The sequence below is a fragment of the Amphibalanus amphitrite genome, unplaced genomic scaffold (assembly GCF_019059575.1).
Source record: "Amphibalanus amphitrite isolate SeventyFive unplaced genomic scaffold, NRLGWU_Aamphi_draft 000225F_arrow, whole genome shotgun sequence".
Lineage (NCBI taxonomy): Eukaryota > Metazoa > Arthropoda > Thecostraca > Balanomorpha > Balanidae > Amphibalanus > Amphibalanus amphitrite.
This window is the reverse complement of record NW_024881720.1, coordinates 112,045-120,449: the sequence shown is the minus strand read 5'-3', so window position 1 is coordinate 120,449 and position 8,405 is coordinate 112,045. Positions and strand designations below refer to the sequence as shown.

Sequence of the window (8,405 nt, the reverse complement as noted above, 5' to 3'; positions counted from 1 at the left end):
CTGACATCTTTTGAGATGTCACGAGCGTCGTAGCGCCGCTTTTCGCCGGTTATGAATTCTCGGCATGCAGACGCTAGGGCTTGCGACTCTGCTGATGACCAAATCGTTCCTTCCTGTCTTGTGCCACCACTTGGGCCCTGTCGCCGTCCACGTGGCGCAGAGGCGGCGGCAGCAGACCACCGGCTGATGTACCGGCGGTGGCGGTGACGCCACCAGCTGATGGAGTGGCTGCGGCGTCCGGAGTGGTGGCGGCAGCAGCATCGTCTTCACCTTCGGTAGAGGGGCCGACGCGGTTTGAGACGCAGTGGAAGAATCAGCGGCAGCGGAGGAATCGGCGGTGGTGGCGTGTTCGGGCTGCTCCCATTCGGAACTCGGAGTCACTGCTGCTGCCGCTGCTGTCTCCAGCGACGAGCCGCTGCCGCTTTCTTATGATGGCGTCGTGCCCTCGCAGCCTCGCAGACACGCCGACCCCGCCGTGCACATCGTACACGTATAGTTGGGTGTCTCGGGAGTGCGCCATCGACGCCGCTACGTACCTACAACAAAAGAGAAATAAGTTAGTATTATCTAACGGCACCAAAGTTTTGATAGTTTTAGACAATTATGTGGTTTTAATTAAATGTAGCTAGTGCACGGGGTTGTATAATAAAGGTCCTCACATTTTAAGGAACGTAAGTTAATAGGAAAGTCGAAAGGACATTTTATTTTGTTAAACGCTTTATTTCGTCAACAAACACTGAGCTTACATACTCCTGGTTCTCTGACGTCGGCGCAAGGCCGATCACAGTTCCGTAGCGGATGCCGCGAGACGTCAGGGCTGGCACGTCGGCATTCTCCCCCATGGCCTCCAGCCACACCGTTCTGAAGATCTTAGCCGCATTGCTCGAGTCAATGGCTGAGCCTCCCTGATTGATGAACAGCTAAAACACACAGGGACGAAAAAAAGGTCAGATGTGCGCCGTCTGCTCTCTGAACGATCATGAAATATATACAATCGAAACCGGACTTAATAATATATATGCACTTTTCACTTACTCGGCCGCTGTCCTCAGAAGGGGCGCCACTGCCGACCGCCAGCAGGAGAGGCCTCTCCTGGTCGCGGTAATAGCGCAGCCGGTGCCAGGCCTTCAGGAGGCATGGCGCTTCGTGGCGGTGTTGTCTGGCCGTCTTGAAAGTCCAGTTTCTGATCAGCTTGTGGCTTTTGCCGAGTTCTGCGTCCTGAAATAAACAAAGGAAAACGCAATTAAACACTTTCATTTCAGTTACGCACAAAGGAGAAGGCATTATAGTCAAAATTGATGTGACGATTAAAAACTAACGATTAAAAACTATTCAAAGGAGAAGGATCATGGTCACAAAGGAGAAGGATCATGGTAAGTACATCATGGTTACTACCAATGCCAAAGGCTTACCCGTCATCAGCAGAATGGTCATCAGACGGTTTCTGGCGGTCCTGGCCGTGTGTAGCGTCGGGAGATCTCCCGGCCCGGGGAGCGTATTCGCCAATTGTATTACACGAATCGGCCCATCAACTAGCGACATCTGTAGTGCGACGTCATAGCCATCCGCCGCGACAATGCATGCATTGAGGCTAGATTTGAGTTGAGACTATTTTTGCATTGTATATGGCTATGAGACATGTATGTGTCGCCGTAGCCGAGTGGTTAGAGTCTCGGTGTGATGGACGACAGGTCGGTGGATCGATTCTTGCTTCAGCGGTTCTTTTCTCTTAAAAAGAAGTCGGTCGTAGACGCGCATTTTTGGCCCCTACGTTCGCACGCCAATATCGTACGCCCAATAAATCTCTGACAAGTGTTCATCTGATTAAGGAATAAGTTGCAAAAGAACTGCAGTTGCAGTCTATACCTGAACTACCAATTTTGTTACGGCACTGTCGATATTCGTCAAAGTCGGAAGAGCTATTATGAAACACACTCGAATGCGGAATGACAACGGATTCCTGTATTATTTCATCGATCAGATAAGACATGTATAGATATAAATTGATGACAGCCCGCCGTGAGCATGCAACTTAAAGGGATTATCAGGGTTTAAAAATTGAAAGGAATCGGCATAAATTTCCAATCAATGAACTCCCCAGACTCTGCCGATTCTAAAGATATGCATAAAATGTAAATCGGTACCGAAATTTGCGAGATATAGCCGTTTCAAAATTGACAAAATTGTACTTACTCACGCAAAACAAGTACTTGGGCGGCCAAGTTGGCCCATCGCTAAAATGTAAACAAAGAGCAGCCTTGGGAAATTTCGCCAAGGCCGCCGCACCGCACTGGCGATTTCCACAAGACTGTTTTGTTTTTGTCTGTTGTTTTTAGGGCCTTGCAACAAGATTTCAGTGCTTGGCATTGGATTTGGATATGAACAAATTGAAGATTTGCTTTTCAATAAGACAGCAAGAGTTATCAACATTGCCAAAGTTATTATATGGGTGTGATTTGAATAGCTTGTTTGCTGATCATCAAAATCTTGATGTTAATATCATTTAAATGTCAACAATTTTCAAGGGTAAATTTGAGTGTTTTATTTCAATAAATTGAAATGTAAGTGCATCAGGCACAAGAGCTAAGTTTCAATCTGATTATTTTGTCAAGAGTGGTGAATCTAATGTAACGTCTTGCGAGAAAGCTTACCTAAGTGACTGAAGAAAGCGCTACAGTTTTTTTTTCAAAATCAATGTTGATCTGTTTTTCGAACAACAGGTTGTACAACATGATGTGACATGACCTTTGTGCCCTGTACGTCACCCCTGCTGCTGCAGCAGAGCCCCGGCTTCAACTATAGTTTGTTATGGGTGGGCTCTCCGTGAACGTCTTGGTGCGTTTCTACATATTGTTGCTGTGAAAGGACGGTACATGAAAAAATATGTAACTTGTATGTTTTTTATTGCCCTGGTACCTACTTAATGTATATTTTTGTTGTTTATGAGTGATAAATGAATATATTTTGAGGAAAATTGAGTTATTTCAGTTTTAGTTTGTGGAACAGAACAGAAGAAGCTGCTGAGTGCGGATCATGCTTCAATTGAGAGAATCATCCTCAGTTATCTACATATAAGCATGCTTGTAAGCTCCTTGCATTTTGCCAGCTTCTACTTGCTAGTCAAAGTTGTAAGAAGGGTTAGGGAGAACAATTGGTACACATGCCACCATGTGCAATCACCAAACGAATGAACGTGAGGGCCAAGTCCTTCACACAGCATGGATACTTATAGGTACTGCACTAATGTATAATGTTCATTATGTTCATATTAGCAACTCACCCAGGCAGCCTGCCTTGTGGTATTTCTGAGAAGATTTTGCAAGACTCACACTAATCAATAAGGTAAATTATATTGATATGTATGGATGAACAATGTGCAAAGGGGTCGCACGTGCCTGCTCAGTGCTCAGCCATGGATGCACGTGCCTTCTCAACAATGGTCGTGCTTGCAGACATCTCCATGGACGAACAATGTGCAAGGGGGGCGGGGGGGGGGGGGCGTGCCTCCGCGGCCGCCTGTTGGCTCAGCCTCTGCTGCTGCTTGGCGCCGCTGCTGAGCGCTGCCGGAGACGCCGCTCGCTGCCGGAGCTGCCGGAACAGTCACCGGAGCTGCCGCCCGCTGCCGGAGCTGCGGGAGCCGGGCCCGCCGCCCATCTGTCAGGACCGCCGACGGCAGCACGCCCGTCTGTCAGGGTCTGTCAGTGCCGGCAGTGGACGCGCGCGGGTGCGGGCCGGGTACGGACGCGCGCGGGTGCGCGCCGGCTATGGACGCGCGCGCGCTTGCGTGCCGACGATGGGCGCGCGCGCGCGCTTGCGTACCGACGATGGGCGCGCGCGCGTGTATGCCGACCATAGCTGCCGCCCGCTGCCGGAGCTGCGGGAGCCGGGCCCGCCGCCCATCTGTCAGGACCGCCGACGGCAGCACGCCCGTCGGTCAGGGTCTGTCAGTGCCGGCTGTGGACGCGCGCGGGTGCGCGCCGGGTACGGACGCGGCGTTCTCGCCGGGTAAGGACGCGGCGCGCGCGCCGGCTATGGACGCGCGCGCGCTTGCGTGCCGACGATGGGCGCGCGCGCGTGCATGCCGGCCATGGCCGCGCGCGTGCGCCCCAGCCATGGACGCGCGCTAATGCGCGCCGGCGATGGGCACGCACGTGCCTGCTCGACAATGGATGAGCGACGAGCGTGCCTTCTCGGAAATGAGTATACATGCAGACATCTTCATGGATGGACGCTTTCAATATGTTCAATGTGTTGAGACGGATCTGAGTAAATTGGAGAGAAACTAGGATAGTTTTAGTCCTGCTCAACTGGTTCTGCCAATAAGTACAAACACCACCTTGCTGCCAACTGCTTACCAAATACCGCATCTGTTGTACCCTTGCATGATGCATATGTACATACAGAAACAATTACAGTCTGTTGAAATCTGAAAACATGCACTGCTGAGCACTGTGGATGAATCTGTATGAACCGTGTGGCCCAGCGAAACCTTCTGGACCAGGTTATAATTGACAGTGAATTAGTAATCAATCCTTGCGAAGAGAAAATAGATGATTGTGCCTTAGATGAGCATAATGAAGAAGCGTTCCTGAAGTTGAGCTAGTGGCTTTCCATCATCCATGCCAGATGGCCAAAACACACCATTTCAATACTGTCCCAAAAATATATTTCAAAACACTTATTGCATGGCTATACGCACCAGCTTACTCGGTCACCACACTCAAACCAAGGCCATATAAGGGTAGTAGTATAGAAGGCGTCACACTCGTTTTTTTTTTGCAACCATGAACGAACGAAGAGAGGCGCTGTAGGTTAGGTTGTAGGTAAGGTTAGGTTTGGTTCGGTAAGGTTGGATGACAAAGCAACTCTGGCTATATAGCGCTTCTCCTTGGTTGCAAAAAGAAGTGTGACGCCTGCTTTATGACTACCCATATAAGTAGACTCAAACACAGTCTACTGATACAAACGTCACTGGTCTCAAGTCTGTGCTCAATGCACCAGTTGTACACTACTCACAATACGTAAGGACTCAACGTCAGCCACCAATTTTCTACATCAAATTCACATCAGGTTTTCAAAGTAACAATGTATGTGCCACTTCTGTACTTTGTGCTACAAACACAGAATAAATGATATCAGTCAGCAATGCATTGCTCATTGTCAGCCAGTCTGCAAAGTCAGTCTGCAGGCTTTGCAAGTAAGTGCAAAGTCTGCGGATATCAGTTGCTTTACACACCACCAATATCATGCTGCAATGTGCTCAAAATATGCCCATACACCAACAACAAAGCACAACCATGAAGTTGTGATAACACTTAACCTCAAAGCACACAACATGATAATTTATTTATTTTGAGTACCTACAGAAACAGAATGTCTCAAGGCCACTCTTGATCACTCCGAAATCTGCCAGTCGCTCAGCCTTGAACATTGACATTATTTCATCTGAAATCTATTTTCTTCACTTAATCAAAGTTGATCTGCGTCATACATCTTACAACGGATGTCTCGAATTATTGGTAACGTTCAGCACTTAGCATTAACATTACAAATGATTGGTAACTTTGATTCAACGTTCCATCCAAGCTTCTTCATTGCTAGAGCTATATCACTTTCAAGTTTAATTGCTTGAACTAAGACATTCTTGAACTACACTCGGGATGAGCTTAGTTTGAAAGCACACAACATAATTTTTTAATTATTTTGATAACCCACAGGATATCCAGAAGCTACACGCACTGGCTACAAAGCCCACATGTCTTGAACATTCAAATATGAATAGGAACAGCTTTGTTTCGCACAGATTTCGCACATGGCGGGATGGCGCCATTCCGTCCAACTCATACAGCCTCAGAAATTACAACAACACACTCAACTTACGGAATATCCGTCAAACAAATCTTATTTACGACGACACGAGCCAATGCTAACAACGCTTGCCAGTTGCGCTAGAGATATTGGAGTGGAGACGTCAGAGAAAAAAAGTCTTTAGATTTCTCCCATTTCCCCACGTAACGTTGAACGGCCGTTGCGGCCTTATCTGGTATGCGACGGCCTTATCTGGCATAAAAAATATCTCTAGAAGTCTCTAGCTCGTGTTAAGCCTATGGACTTATAGGGAAATGTATCCGAGTACTTGGTACTGCCTCCTCCAGGTACTGGCTGGCAGACGGATCAACTTTGGAGGCCCACCATTTGGAAATTAGGCAACTTTGAGACGAATGACTTTGGATTGGGGCCTCAGCCACCTTCTTCTACACGTTTCACTGAGTAACTCCGAAATTTCGGAAAAAACCCTGATAATACCTTTAACAACCAGTCCCAAGTTATCTTCATAAACGTCTTATATAAATCTTTTGACTTTAACTAGATTCCAAGTAAGAGGACTTAGGTATCCTCCTGGCGGCTGAAATGTAAAAGTTATAGTTAGGGCATAGCTCCTATAGATGACGCTCTGACGGCTGGAAACTGATTATCTCGTCCCGTGATTACGCTAACAGCTATGCCGAACTTTTTTTGTGCATGGTGATTCTTACACGAAAAGCTATCTAATAGCCTGCTTACCAGCGTGCGATTTTTACTTTTCATCTTAGGTTTCGCTACTTTTAGGTACTTTACCTTGCCAAGTGCCCACCTACTTTCAAAAGGTCAGCGCCGCCCCTGTCAATGGCGCTGCGTGCTATCACCCATTGGCAGTGAGAAATATTGATCAATGAATGGCCATCGCCCAGCACCATTTGTCTTTCCATTGGCTACGTTCGCATAGTATGCACTATGCATTAGTGATGTCAATCACAGAAAATCAGAACACCGCTACCAAACCAAATACAAACAAAGACCATTGGAAAATACCGAAACCGAACCAATCGGTTGGACTGCAAATATCTATCTTATGCAACATATTCATTAGAAGAATGCCTACGTCTGATTTCTTAGGTGCACGCCGTTACAAATGTATAAAAAACGCACAATGACAGATGACACGAAAATCGAAGTCGCCGAGTGGATTCGAACCACCTACCTCTGAATCACCAGTCCGATACTCTAACCACTTCGCCACAGCGATAATGTACCCCATGAAGCTTAAATGTCAATAAGTTAAAACCTAGCTTCAATAGACGCCACCAGGGCGAGGACCGAAAGTATGACGCCACGCTGACGTCACTCAGGAGGCAAGCTATTGGTTGGCCGATTCGTGTAATACAATTGGCGAATACGCGCCCGGGGATGACCTCCATCGCCTTTGCCAGGTCCGGCTGAAAAGAGAAAAGCATAGCCAAGTTTGCTGAATCTGTAATTTGTTTCCATAACATCAAACCTTGTTCAAAATTTCTCCCATATAACTCTGTTATAGATTTTATCACGAAATTAATGCGATCATATTAAAATAGTTGCAAAGGTAAATGTATTTATTTTATTTTTTACCCTCAGAAAGCGCTCCTGCGCCTCAAGGCTTAAAATGCGTTCCGCTTGGCCCCTGTAGTGTTGCTCTGCGTCTCGCTCGGTTGTTTTCAGTGCTCGGCGCCAGCCACCGAGACGTTCCTTCATGGTCTGTAAATACGGGAAATAGTCGTGTTGTATGTTATCACCAAAAATACCATCCATCTGGAGATTATGTGTACACTCAGCCCTCTGCAAACTGCGTGGTAGGTATTCTTTTTTCGACAAAACCGAGAATAACGCGAATATTATGCCATCGGTCACTCGGAAATCGTAACAGTATGACGCGCGAGACTTCGCACCTTAGATTGGCATTATCATCGTGTTCATTTTCTATCCAGTTTGGCAACAAAATCCAAAAGTTTATTTTTGCCCCCAAAACAGACTTTTGCATTTTGTTGCCACACAAGGCGTATACTTTGTCTAGTGATGGACCTAATCGAAGAAGTGGAGCATGACGCATCTATTTGCAGTGAGTTCCGACCGACTGATAACATAGCCTTTGACAGGGGTGTCGTTTTCCGAAAATGATTGGTAGGGCCCAAAGGCGGCGGCCGGCCATATGTGACGGGGCTTAAAAGGTAGGGTACCCCCCAAATCTGCCTTTCTCATCGGATTTCGGCCACTTATTTTTTCGCCCTGGTCATTGACAAGACAAACCAAAATCTAAAAAAAAAAACATTTTGGAAGTCTAGGTCCTCACCGAGCTCCATGCACAAACGTGCAGTTAAATAGGCAGTTATAATAGTGTCGGAGGAATGCACGCCATTCTGAAAGAGGCCCACGGCACGGCTGTGCTGCAAGGGGCCAGGAACGGTTTTGATGGCCCAAGCCGAATGAAAAAGTCTGCTGCGGGGCCAGGAGCGGCTTTGAAGGCCCGCGCCAATTGCAATTTGCAGGGTTCGACAACTAACGAGGTCTCGAAACACCACGATAGTTAGAAAGGCCTGCTTGCCAAAATAAAA

General features: G+C 47.2%; 1 long non-coding RNA gene across 1 annotated transcript; it reads right to left on the bottom strand.

The window, feature by feature from the left end:
• Nucleotides 1-314: 314 nt before the first annotated feature.
• On the bottom strand, nt 315-1,490 carry LOC122385614. The gene is made up of 4 exons (XR_006257223.1): nt 1,413-1,490; nt 1,036-1,218; nt 747-920; nt 315-536 (listed from the first exon to the last, which is right to left on the bottom strand). It is a non-coding gene; the product is annotated as an uncharacterized LOC122385614 (long non-coding RNA).
• Nucleotides 1,491-8,405: the final 6,915 nt, after the last annotated feature.